Source organism: Anser cygnoides, chromosome Z (genome assembly GCF_040182565.1).
Source record: "Anser cygnoides isolate HZ-2024a breed goose chromosome Z, Taihu_goose_T2T_genome, whole genome shotgun sequence".
NCBI lineage: Eukaryota > Metazoa > Chordata > Aves > Anseriformes > Anatidae > Anser > Anser cygnoides.
The window spans coordinates 16,036,773-16,049,242 of record NC_089912.1 but is presented as its reverse complement, the minus strand read 5'-3'; positions in this window follow the sequence as shown (position 1 = coordinate 16,049,242).

Sequence of the window (12,470 nt, the reverse complement as noted above, 5' to 3'; positions counted from 1 at the left end):
TGCGCACCCTCTCCTTTTTGCATTGCCTTCTCTTGGTTTCACACCAGATATACGTAGCCCCACTGTCCACTCTGACAGTTTTTTTTTTTTTTCCTCCCACCCTCTCCATCTTCCTGCTGCGTCCTGATCCTCCCAAGGCCCTGGCTGTGACCGCATCACTTAAGTGGTGCAAGGCACAAAACCCAGGCAATTAACGTGAGCTGGAAACCAGCAAAGCAGGCAGTACACCCGCTCTTCTGCACCCTCCTGGCCCCTGCCCGAGGACAGCAACCCACAGCTGTGTCAGGAAGGGCTGTGGCAGATGCAGCGTGCTTGGGTGCACTCCAGGAAGGCAGGGAGGGGAGCGGCGGGGAGCAAGGGGAAGCGCTGCAGCTGTATTTACTGTAGCTTGCTCTCGGTATTAGTTTTATGACTTGAAATTACAGGGCAATACCGCTGTGAGGAAGAGCTGTCTGAAAAGCAAAGTGGGGATCTTTTCAAAAACAGCTAACAGCAGGGGATGTTCATTGCTCTGTGCCTCTGTGTGTTTGCTCTGAAGAGGAATTAGATATGCTGAACCTCTCAGACTTAGCGATGCGGTTGCATTTTTAATAATAATAATTTTATACATCCAAACACACCCACCCACACATATACATAAAGTTATACGTACATAAATATACATGCATCTAAAGCTTTGCTTCTGCTCTCGAGAGTGACAGACACCAGAATGACAGCGATGTGGAAAGGCATGTGAGGGCTGGAGGGCAAAATTCCCTGCAATTAAGCTGTGCTAACAGTGCTGTCATCTCTCCTTTCCTCCAGCTCCCCCATTAGATTTTTATAGCTTTTCTGCTTGAGAACTCAATTACAATCGTACCTCCTGGTGCAGGGTGTCTCCGGATAGATCCGACAAGAGCAGGTCTTGGGGAGGAGACCGCAAGGAGCCTCGCAGGAGCAAGGTTTCTCTCCTCCCCAGGTGTACTGGTACATTGCTGCATGTTAGTGTTTGGTTATACTGGTGTGCTGCTGCCGTGCTCTGTGTCTGGAGTGGCCGAGGCCTTGTTTGCCCTGGAAGCAGCCGTGCCCAGCCTGGTCCTTGTGTGCCTCCCCTGTGGTCTGCAGGCTGGCTCGGGGACATCTGTGGCATTTCAGTAACACTGGCCCTGGTGAAAGGCTGAGAAACAGCACGGGTTCAGGTTGCACAGCCCAAACAGAAGAGGACAGCATTGCATTCACCATGGCTGTGGCACCTTTGCATTGGCCTCTCCCGGGGAAGACTGAGAGAAATGTGTGCCATGTGGAAAACAGGCTGCTTGCAGAGGTTCAAAATGGTGACTTTTCCCTATCAAAAATTTAAGGTGACTTTGTGTCCAAATACACTCTTGCAACATTTGCTTCACATGATAAAATATAGTCCATTCTTGCACTTTTGAATCCGTCTTTGTGGAACAAAGTGGTAATTTCATGAATAGATCTTATCTTCTACCTGGATTTTCTCCAATGTGGTACAGGAAGGTAAGCCCAAACATAAAACTATCTGAGTTATTGAAACATCTCTCCAACATACTTTCAAGGATTTTATGGAGAACCCTTCAGATTCACCTGCATACTGCTGTCCTTATTACATAATGAAACTAGGGCACTACCACCACTGTCTCCAGTGGTAGATATCTAGACAAACAGCCAGGTTTGGCTCAGCCAAACAGATTTTTTTTTTCTTTTATTTACAATATTACATTCTTTTCCATCAGGCAGAGCATCTAATGTTTTTTCAATACCTCTGTACACTGGTTTCCAGCCTTGAATATCTGAAAAAGGGCATGAGTTTCAGAAATCACTTTAAATGCCAGTATCTTACGAGACTAGGGACACATCTTAATTCTATTCTTACAGGCAGAAAGGTGAGAGACACGAGGTGGGTGAACTGACCTCTTTAAAACACTCTCAGTGGCAGTGAAAGGTTTGGGACTCATCTCTCCCATGTTACAGTATTAGTTTAAATTATCATTAAGCCTTCCACAGGGAGGGCTGATGCAGTCCTTACCCCTCTCTTTTGTTGGACAGAATTGTTCTTTGGAAAGTGGTATAGATGGTGAAAGCTCAGTAAGGGAGCACAAGAGAGGCACTTGCAAGAAACGGAAGTAGAAGAAAGTCAAGAGCCAGTGTTTGGGCTACATGGAGGGATGAACTTCATGTAAAAGTTTTTGATATGTAGAAGGTTTTGATATATTTACTCTTTATTTTCTCTTATGTTTATTTTCTGTTATGTTTTCTCTTATATCACTCTTTATTTTCTTATAATTATTTTATTTTCTTTTTTCCCCAGCAATGAGTTGTCTTACATTGAGAGGTGGAACCGTCTGGCACAGACCCAGGGTTTTACAGCAGGGCACAGTCTCAGCATGAGCCATCTCCTCACGGTAAATTGCAGACTTGTCTCCCCGGGACTCTAGGCAGGCCTGGGTAGGATGGTGTGCCTAAGACAAGCGTGAAATGGAACAGCTTGCAACTTTCCACTCATTCCTCTCCTTACGAGAAACAATTTCATTCTGGAACAATGAAAGTCAAGACGAAAACAAACATGAAAAATACACAGTGTCAAAGTCAAGCACTCAGCAATGTCAATACTCCCAAGCTGCAGTGATCCTGGTACTCTTCTGATTTGTTTTATGTCACTGGATTTCTACTGATTTTCATGTCATTAACCCTGATTTATAGCACTAAGGTAGGGACAGGGAATGGCATTATTACTTTGTAATATCAGGCTGCTCAGTGCATTCTCACTTGTAATTATGTTTTTAGAAGCAAGTTAAAGTTTCCTATTATATCCACAGCAAGATCTATTTAAGAGATAGCAATTGCGCATCCCAAAACTATTTATACCACTGAGGAGTGAATCAGGTTAGGAAAAAAATTAGAGAAGATCTCTCTCTCTCTTCATCCCTCACAACTTCCAGAGAGGCTATTTTTCAGGTTGTAGCAATGCAGAGTGCTTGCTTATTTTGTTTACACTTACCAAAGTTCCTTGCTTTTGGTCAGCAGTGCAATGCTGAAATGTGGTGCCTTGGGGCCTGATATCCCACCTGCCTCTCAGAAACAGAGTGGACCTATTCTTACCTGTTTTACAGGTAAAATTTTCACTTTTTCCATCCATTGGAACCCAGCATCAGAGCAGAAGCAGATGAAGCAGAAAAGAGTGTGGGTTTGTGTATTTTTTTTTTTAATTCTGTGAGAATTCCTGCTGACAGAGGATCAGGTGGAGAGTGCGGCCTGGTGTTCCCTATACCTGATAAAGCTGTGTTGGAAAGGCTGTTCCACATGATCTTGAAAGTAACTCAATCTCACCAGAGCTCCAAATAACTAGTTTGCTGATGGGAAAAAAGAGTTATGTGATTTCTCCGATAACTTTTTGAGGTTTCTTATTTTTTACTTTTTTATTTTTTTCCTGGAGAAATAAATTTAGAAAGTTAATGTTATCTGCTGTTTTTTCCCCACTTTTCCCCATGATTATTCTTTTTCACTGCATCTTCTATTTTCTAGAAATTCTTAAACCTTTTTTGGAAGTCTTATATATAATGAATTTTAGTTTGGAAGTATTTTATTGAAACAATCCATGTAATTCATGTAATCCATGTAATCCTAATGTATCTTGTAGAATAAATTCTTTTCAGTTTATTTAAGCTGTTAAAGCCAGGAAGTTGCTGAGTGCATTACAGCCTTTGTTGCATTGTCCAAATATTGTTGAACTGCATTGGCAACAATGTCAAAAAACATATTTTTTTTTCCTAAAAGCAAAGGAACATGGTGAGAAGAGAGTTCATAGGTGAGGGTAGGTCTTCCAAAGGCTGCAGGTACTGAAATATCATTATGTAACCTAAGAGTCTGACATAATCCAGGGGACAATTCGTTTTTCTGTCTGATCATGCAGTAATGCTGAATGTGACTTATGAGTCCAGGAAAGTTTTTGTATCGTGTAAAACTGTAGAGATTAAGTCCCAGGTCGAGCAACATATGGCAAAGGGGTGCTCCTCTTGCTAGAGAAATTCACCTAACCTGTGTTCTTCTGAGTTCCTTGTGACTTCCGTGCCCCTACCAGGAAGGACAGCCTCTGCTTTGGTGACAAGGTCTGTCTGAACAGCACGACCCATCTCTGCCCGTCTGAGTATGCAAGGCTTGCAGACATCTGCATGCACAGCCTGGCTGTAGCACAGTGGTGGCTGGTGGTGTCAGAGGGTCTGCAACCCTGTGCCAGCCTCCTTGGCTCCTGCAGATGTGCTGTGTAAGGGCTGGGTACAGGACTCATGGCTGGCCTGTACTGTTAGCTCAGTTGAGACATCACAGGATCAACCAGGAAGGCTTTTCTCTACTGCAGCTCTTAATATTCAAAAGAAAACTGATGATTAGCTGATCCTTTTTTTTTTGATGTTCACTCATGGGATGCATATCAGCTCACAACAGGGACTATCTTCATGTGCTTTTATCCCTTGGTTGATGCTCAAGGGATTTCAATCTGAATCTGTCTACATATAAAAGCAGGAAGGGAGAGAGACTGTGAGAGTCCCCAGCTCCCACCACAGATGGCTGATAATTAGTGCACTGCTTCCATCTCCTTCACAGCACAGCAAAGATAGTTTTCTAGTGACAAAGTGATGACTTTTAGCTGCTTTGCACCTCAATAACATTCTTGCAAAAATGTGGAAATGCTTACCTCTGAACAGGTGGAAGTTTATCTTCACCTGTTTTCTCTGGGTCAAATATTACATGTCCTTCACCTTTATCGAATGGGAAATTTTGTCTGAGTGGGAACTGCAGGCTTGTGGGAATGGAGTGTAGCTGCCAAAACCTTTCAGACATGAAAAGCATAATAGATCTTGAAAGGAAATATATATTCTGTTAGAAGGCATAGATGGCTGAACCATCATCCCATTACAGTTTCTGGTTTAACCCCCTACTCCTTGCACAGACGCCTGCTATCAGTATGGCATCACATTATGCCATAGAGTCTCCTCATTCAGCTGGTTCAGCCTGGTGGCTCCAGATCTGCATGGAGAGTCTGTCCCAGAACTGCCCTCCTCATCCAGATGTGCATGGAGAGTCTGTCTTTCCATAGCCCAGCCATGCCACTCACAAGCAATGTAGGGTGTGCCACCTCATAACGAACAAACTGTGTGGTTGGCAGTTATCAATTCTCCCTTTTTTCCCTCCATCCTCCCAAGACCTCCCAAACAAGTGAAAATTCCCAAACAAAGACTCTAGAGTTTAAATAATTTTGTCAATAACACCCTAAATTTTCCAAGGGGCAGGTCATGGGACCTCATTGCATGAAGCCCTATTTTTCTTTGTAATGCTAATCTCAGCCACTTCCTTCACCTGCCTCTTATTTACAACTCCCTTCATATTAGGCATAATATGAAGTAACTGTTTTTCTTCCTCACATCCTATATCATGCTTAAGCTTCAGGGAGAAGGGGTCCTTCTATTGCCCGCATCTCTAATGCAGAATGAAGTTACAGCCAGATCATGTAGGATGTCTATAGCAATCTAAGACTTTGATCACTTCTTAAGCCAGCATCTGGCTAATGGGAAATTCTCCTCTTCCTCACTGGCTGCTGCAGTTCAGTCAGAGAAGTTAAACAAAATAGTGCAACCACTACAACAAAAACACTCTTATGAACGTTTGACTCAGAAAGTGTGCTGGAGAATTATCCAGACATTTCTACAACTATAAATAAAATCTGATGTTTGCTGAGATAGATTAACTTTAGTAAGTGTCCATGGGACAGATTCTGACTTCATTTCTATTGGGAAATCAACTAATGCCAAGTGAGATTAAACTTTGTCTCCACGTATGCCCTGAGCCAAGATGAGATCAAAAATATTCAGACTACTCTTCCTCTGGGACCTATGAATGAATCTTGCAATGGCAGCAATGCAGATGTGTTCTGCACAGACAACACCAGACAAAGTCTGACCTTGTCCTGAGCAGCCCTGGATGTGACCTTGTTTCCAAAAACTCATTTGTGTGCCTGTCTTTGTCCTTTGTCTCTGATTTTAATGCATCTCCTCAACAGCTGTATGCCAAATATGAATGAAGACTCATTCTGAGTTGCACACTTTGACCCTGCACTTTTGTCGAGTGGGTACAAGGTGAGATTAGGTTTCCCAGATGCAAGCACTAATGCCATAACAATTTCCTGCCATTTGCTATAATCAAATGCAGTGTTTTCTTCCTTTCACTCTTTTATTGTTTGTGACAAGTGCCACTAATGTCAATGCAGAGCCTCCTTTTTATTGACTTAATATTGTCCTAAAGTCCCTCTAACTCATTCTTTTCTCATTTATAAAACCTTTCTGGTATGAATACAACATAAGGGTACAGTCTGTGTCATTAACTTTTAGAACCAAAAGTCTCTGTGCAGTTCAGAGAGAAGTTAGTGATTTCCCAGACTATATACATTATTCCATTTGCTTCCATGAACTTATGCTGATTTACATCAAACTAGTGAGTAGAAGCAAGATACAGGTGATCACTGCTCTGGTAAAAGACAGGAATGACTGTGAATAATGAAAAAAAGTTTAGCTCTCTCCACCTATAAAGCAGCTTGCTGATGGTCTTGAAGGCTATTTTTCTCCTTTGTTCATGCATCTAAAATGGTTCAGTTCTTCTTATTCTGGTTTGATAATGTGTCTGGCCACTTTTTTTGGTAAATTACCATGTGCTAAAAATATGTGTGTGTGGGAAAAAATATTTAAGTTAGGCTGAATTCACTGAATGTTGTCAAAACAAGAACTAGACAAGAAAAGCAGTGCTTGGAAAAGACTGGGGGACTAATTTCTAAAGTGTTCAGATTTTTGGTGATTGTAATGAGGCAGTGGGCTGAAGTAAGAGAACTACTGGAGAAGATATTTTCTCAGTGTGAGTGTGTATGGTTGTTGCTTTTCCAGATCAGTCAGTGTTTAGAAATCCACCTCCGGGTGGTGAAATGATCACGTAGATCCATGGTGACAGTATTCTTTTGGAAGCTTGAAAGTACTGGTTCAGATCACATTCTGTGAGCAGAGCAAACACTGAGCTTGTTGGATATAAAAAGGCATTTCACTGGCTTTGAGTTCTTTTGGACATATGAAGAAAAAGTGTCATCTTGAAAGTTTTCTTTTTTCTTTTTTTAATTTATTGTTGTACTTGGTTATTTTCAATGTTTCTGGCAAATGAATGGAAAAAGCCTATTTACATACACATTATGGGCAAGGGTGATTACCTAATAGTATGAAAGTGACGTCTGTGCTGTCAGTGCAGTTTAGAAACAGAAAAAGTGAGTGTTCATCAGCATAGACATTAAATACCCCAGCTCTTTACCTAAGAAATCCCCTAAGACACCTTCTGAGTATCTTTATCATTGGCAACTTACACTTACTGCATTGGTCAGAAACGAAATGCATTAGAATAAAGATAAGATCTCCCAGCATCCCTTTCCATCTCTCTTGGTTTAGGAACCTGTCTGTTTCTGAAGACATCACATATGCTTGTGACTGACCATTCTGAAGCTCCCCTCCTCCATGCAATCAGGTGCAGATCATTTCAGGCTGGCCCCAAATCTTTTGCTGTGCAGCTGCTCTGCTCACTGGTCTAACATGGCTCTTGGAAGAGAGCTGGTTCATCTCCTGCCGGATCTGAGCCTCTGCAGAGTGAGCTCTCCACTCGTTGCATCAGGAGGCATGATCAGAGCAGCTTTCAAGCTGACAGAAGAGGTTTTTGTCTTCTCCTAGTGCCTCACAGAAGGGTTGCAATGCCTCCCCATTTACTTTACATACTTACTCCTCCTCAAGGTCTATCCAGCCTGTGTGCCACCAGCATATGAAGCCTGCGACTGAAGTGCAGTTCTGCTGTCAGACCTCTCAGGGGCATCGTCCCACCATTAAGACCTCTACTCTGTATTTAAACTTTTCTTGTGTAATAGAAGAAAAGGTAAGAGTCACCTTTAGCTGACTTGAAAGGAACAGATGAAGACTGGCTCAGTTTTAAAAAACTGTAATTGTGACATCCTGCATGGAAAGCTCCACTTGCAAAGACGAATGTTTCATTAATTTTTAAGGATGTGAAACTGTACTGGAACATTAACTAGAGCATTTGCTATCTAGCCCACGCACTAAAACCACGCGACAGTCATATTATTTTATTCTGTTATAATAGTTATCAGAAGGCTAGCTAAATTTAAAATGGTGAAGCTTCAAAGTGGGGATTTTATTCTTATGAATGATTACTTTGAAGAAATTACTAGTTTTCCCACTGAAAAATTATTATGAACTCTACCTCAAAAAACCTTGAATAATGTAAATCTCAATCTAAAATGCTGAGAGAGATGGGGCAAATTCTATTATTCATAAAGAGTGTGCTACCCCTGGAAATTAATTATCTCTAAATCCTATTTTTCTCTATTGTTATTCAATACCCTGGTAGCAGACAAACAGCGCCCAGAGACTTTATCTGACCATTGTATCAAAGCAGTGATGTTCCCTCTCCTTCCTTAAAACAAGTTTCTCAGATGATATTGGAAATAACAAGAGGAAAGAGGACTGATTACCTTCTCTGTTACTTAAGGTCTTCTGTAGTTATTCATGTTAGTCCAAAAAAGGCATTAATTTGCCTGGCCTGAGGGAAAGTTTTATATAAAGCAGGAAACAGTGAAAAATGAGCATTATTTGTAAAGTTGGCTTCATTTTATAGGGAATAGGGAATACTGGAGAAAAAAAAAAAAAGAAAGAAACGTTTTTATTTGTTTTTTAATTGGCAAAAAAAGGCATGGGATATTTTCAGTTTGTAGTGAACATATCTGGTTTCACTAAAAACAATTTTCCTAGACTTGGCCTGTAGCTTTCATGTTTTCAGTTGAATCAACATCTCAGAAAATAACTGGTATTAATTTACCCAAACAAAGCATCTAGGTAAAATAGCACCTTGCAAATGTTACGACTGGTGGAAGTTTGCACCTAAGGAAGGGACTTTGTGTGAAGGGTCATATTCATGTTGTGAGGAACAAAGACTTATATTTGGTGTAAAGTGCAGAGGGAAAGGCTTTTGGCAAATAACATTAACCTCCAAAGGGTTCAGAATTGATATATCAGGAGAAAAGGTCATTGAGAAATCAGGGCAGGCTTTGTACTTTCCAGTTGGGAAATTTCTACTTTAAAGCAAAACTTGTATGTTTTTGATTGTGGTATTCAGTACTTAAGTCCTAAAAGGAAAGAATCACACAGCATTCCCATGGGGATGTGTAAAGTAGGAGAGAAACAGCATATTTCTAAAAGAGACGTTTTTTGTGCAGGTGTGTATAGCACTTTGGGTTCATGATATACACCAATATCTTGGTTGCTGCTGAGACCCAAGTAAAGGATTAACTCATTCTGTTAAGTGTAGAGAACAAAAACTGAAACAAAACAAAGAACAATGACAAAACACAAAGCATAACAAAACAACTCTGATGCCATTCAACTCCAGGTTTGAAGAATCCAGGTGGGACATGCTGCATGTTTTAATCATAGTATGAGAGTAAGAAATATCTCTGGAGCAAGACGAGAGGAGAATGGGCTTCATGTTGTGGGAATAAAAATGTTGTTTTTGTGGAGTTACACTGTTTAAAGGTAAGGAATGTGGTATTGAGATATGCTTGCAGTGATAAGAAAATTCAGCAGGCGACCTTGTAAAATGCAGACAACCAGACTCCTTAGAAAAGTTAGGTGAAGATCACGGTGTCAAGTCAAGTCAGATAAGTGAAGAAACATTACCACTTGAAACAGTAAAAAAAGTCAAAAGAAATCTGAAATTTAACAGGCAGCAACTGAAGGCCATGTATTGTCTGTGAAGCATCGGATAGGTTGTGAACCTGGATTACCCAGTCAATGGGGAAACAGGGGAGGGTCCTGGTCATCGAGAAATGAAGTATATAAACCGTACTGTGTGACTAGTAGGTGCGCTCCTGCTTGTGGGATGCCCGCCATTGCAATCGCGAGTAAATTACTACTTCACTGAGATCCTCGCCTGAGCCTAAGTTATTGGCTACAGAGTGTTTCTCACAATGTGTGCTGAGGAATAGTAGTGGAAGTGTTGTGTTGAAACTTATATTGGAGAACGTTTTTCACATTTGAAAAGATGACAGAAGAGACACCAGCTTCTCTGCCATCTGAGGAAATTTGCTTTCAAGCAATCTGTAATATCCTCAGCACAATGTAAAATATTTTGTGATGGATGCCACATTCCCTGAATATATTCAGTTTGTTTAATTGTGCCATTATATGTTATTCTCTTTTGTCATTACAAACAGATAGTACATAAATAATATTAGACCTTCACCCAAATCTTGAAGTTTAATCCTGTTTACCCTTTCAGCAAACAGAGGAGTCCAGGCTGTGTAGAAGAAGTGAGTAAAGCTGCAGTGCAGGAAGAAATGGAATATAGTTAAATGTATAACACTACTTCCACCAAATCTTATTTTTCTGCCTTCCTATTACTTTCTCTGTATTACGTATACATTATCCTTTTGCAAGAAGAATATTCTGGTGGAAATCTGCAATCCTCTCTTACTGAAACAGAAGCCTTGTGAGAAATCTTTGTTGCTGAAACACATTTTCTGGTTGGCTTACGAAATTATAAATTTTTCTGACCTCTAGTATAAGCGTTGCAAATTCTCCTAAATAGATTCTGCCACTGAAAAGTTGCTAAGCAACTAATCCTGCCTGATCTATTGTAGTTCAAGTAAATGAAACAGACAGATAAAAGGGAGTTTATAAACCTAATGGGTTGTAAAAAATAAGCAAACATAAACCCATAAACAAATAGATATATAATGTATTTTATCTCAAAATGAATAATTCTACAAGAAAAACAACAAAAACAAAAAACACAGATAAACAAAAAACAAGACAGAAGAAGTACTTGAAGGGACATTAAGAAGAAACAAAAGCAAAAAGGGTCAGTGGTGCCATTTCACAGGTCTAGTCTGGCTGTCACCTGTGTACTGCTTGGAGATTTTAACGGTGACTTACGTGTACTTTTTGTTGGGTGTTTTACCTTGGATGATCTAATATGTCACATTTAAGTAGTGAAAAAGAAGCTGTAAATCATCTTTCAGAAGAGATGTGATTTTTTTTTTTTTAATATAACTTTTCTTCTGGATTCAGGGGAGAGCTGTTCTTCCACATATGGCTTCCTGTTATAGCTTACATTATCCTGTTGTTGCAGTCTGCTTTTCTGAGCTGGGTAGTTAAAAACAAAAGAAGAAATTGGAGCCTCTTGTTGAGACTCAGGGGAGGCACTGCTGACTCAGGGTAGCCCCCCAGACAGCAATCACCTTTAAAACCAAATAGTTTTTCATATCAGAAGTAAGCTGTGAATGGCTTTTTTCCCCACAATTGACTGGGAGGGTTTCTTTTTCCATCCTCTTTTGTCTGCAGGGAACTGATTCTCGTCTTTTATTTCTAAGCCAGGGCTCTGACAGCTTCAGTGGCTGCCACACGTTTTTTCTGGTCACCCCTGCCTGGGATTTTGAGGCTTGAGTTTCTGTGATTTGTATTCACCTCTGTAAGGTCATCCTTGCCATAGGTCCCTAATGATCCCTGGGATGCCTTCACCTCTACAAGACAATGTACTTTCTTCCCTTCCATAGAATCATAAAATTATTTAAGTTGGAAAAGACCCATAAGATCAAAAAGTCCACCCATCACCTGACACTACCAAGTCCACAACTAAACCACATTCTTCAGCGCCACAGGCCTTCAGCACAAAATTAGTGTCACAAAACTTAATGCACACTCTTATGGAGAAGGAAGCTGATTTTATTATGCAAAATCTTTAAGGAGTTTGATTTTATCCCTCAGGCTCTCACACTCACAGGTGCCAAGATATATATATTCAGGTGGTTGGGCTGGAGTACTTGTGTGAAACTGGAAGACAAGGGATGATGGCTGCATCTCTTACGTGCCTCTTGGCTGGTAACAACAAGAGAGTTTTTGGTAAAATCTCTTATATCCTATAGGAACCATCAGTTGCAATGAGGTAATTCTTTGGCTTGGTTTTTGCTTACTTCACCTTTCTTAAATCTTCGGTCAGGTTGCTGTCTATTGACTCTTCTCCCTTGTTGGAGATATATATGCTTAAGACACATTTTTTCCATTGTTTCAAGAGTAAAAAAAGGAGGTATAAAAGAGATGTACATAATATGTTGCATCCTTCTAGCTGTCTAGGTATGAGGATTACAGAATCTTCTGCTAATGGGTTGTCTGGGCTGTAGGGCCACCAAGAGCACTGGCCTGGCAGAAACAACATTCATACTAACTCTAATACTACATATTGTTACTAATTTCTGCACTGATTTATGAACAATTATGAACAATTCTTTACTGACAGCCTGTAAGCCTAAGAGGCATCTTTGAGATGAGACACTAATAGTTTGAAAACAGAAAGTAAATCTCAGTAATACTGCCTAGTTGCATATT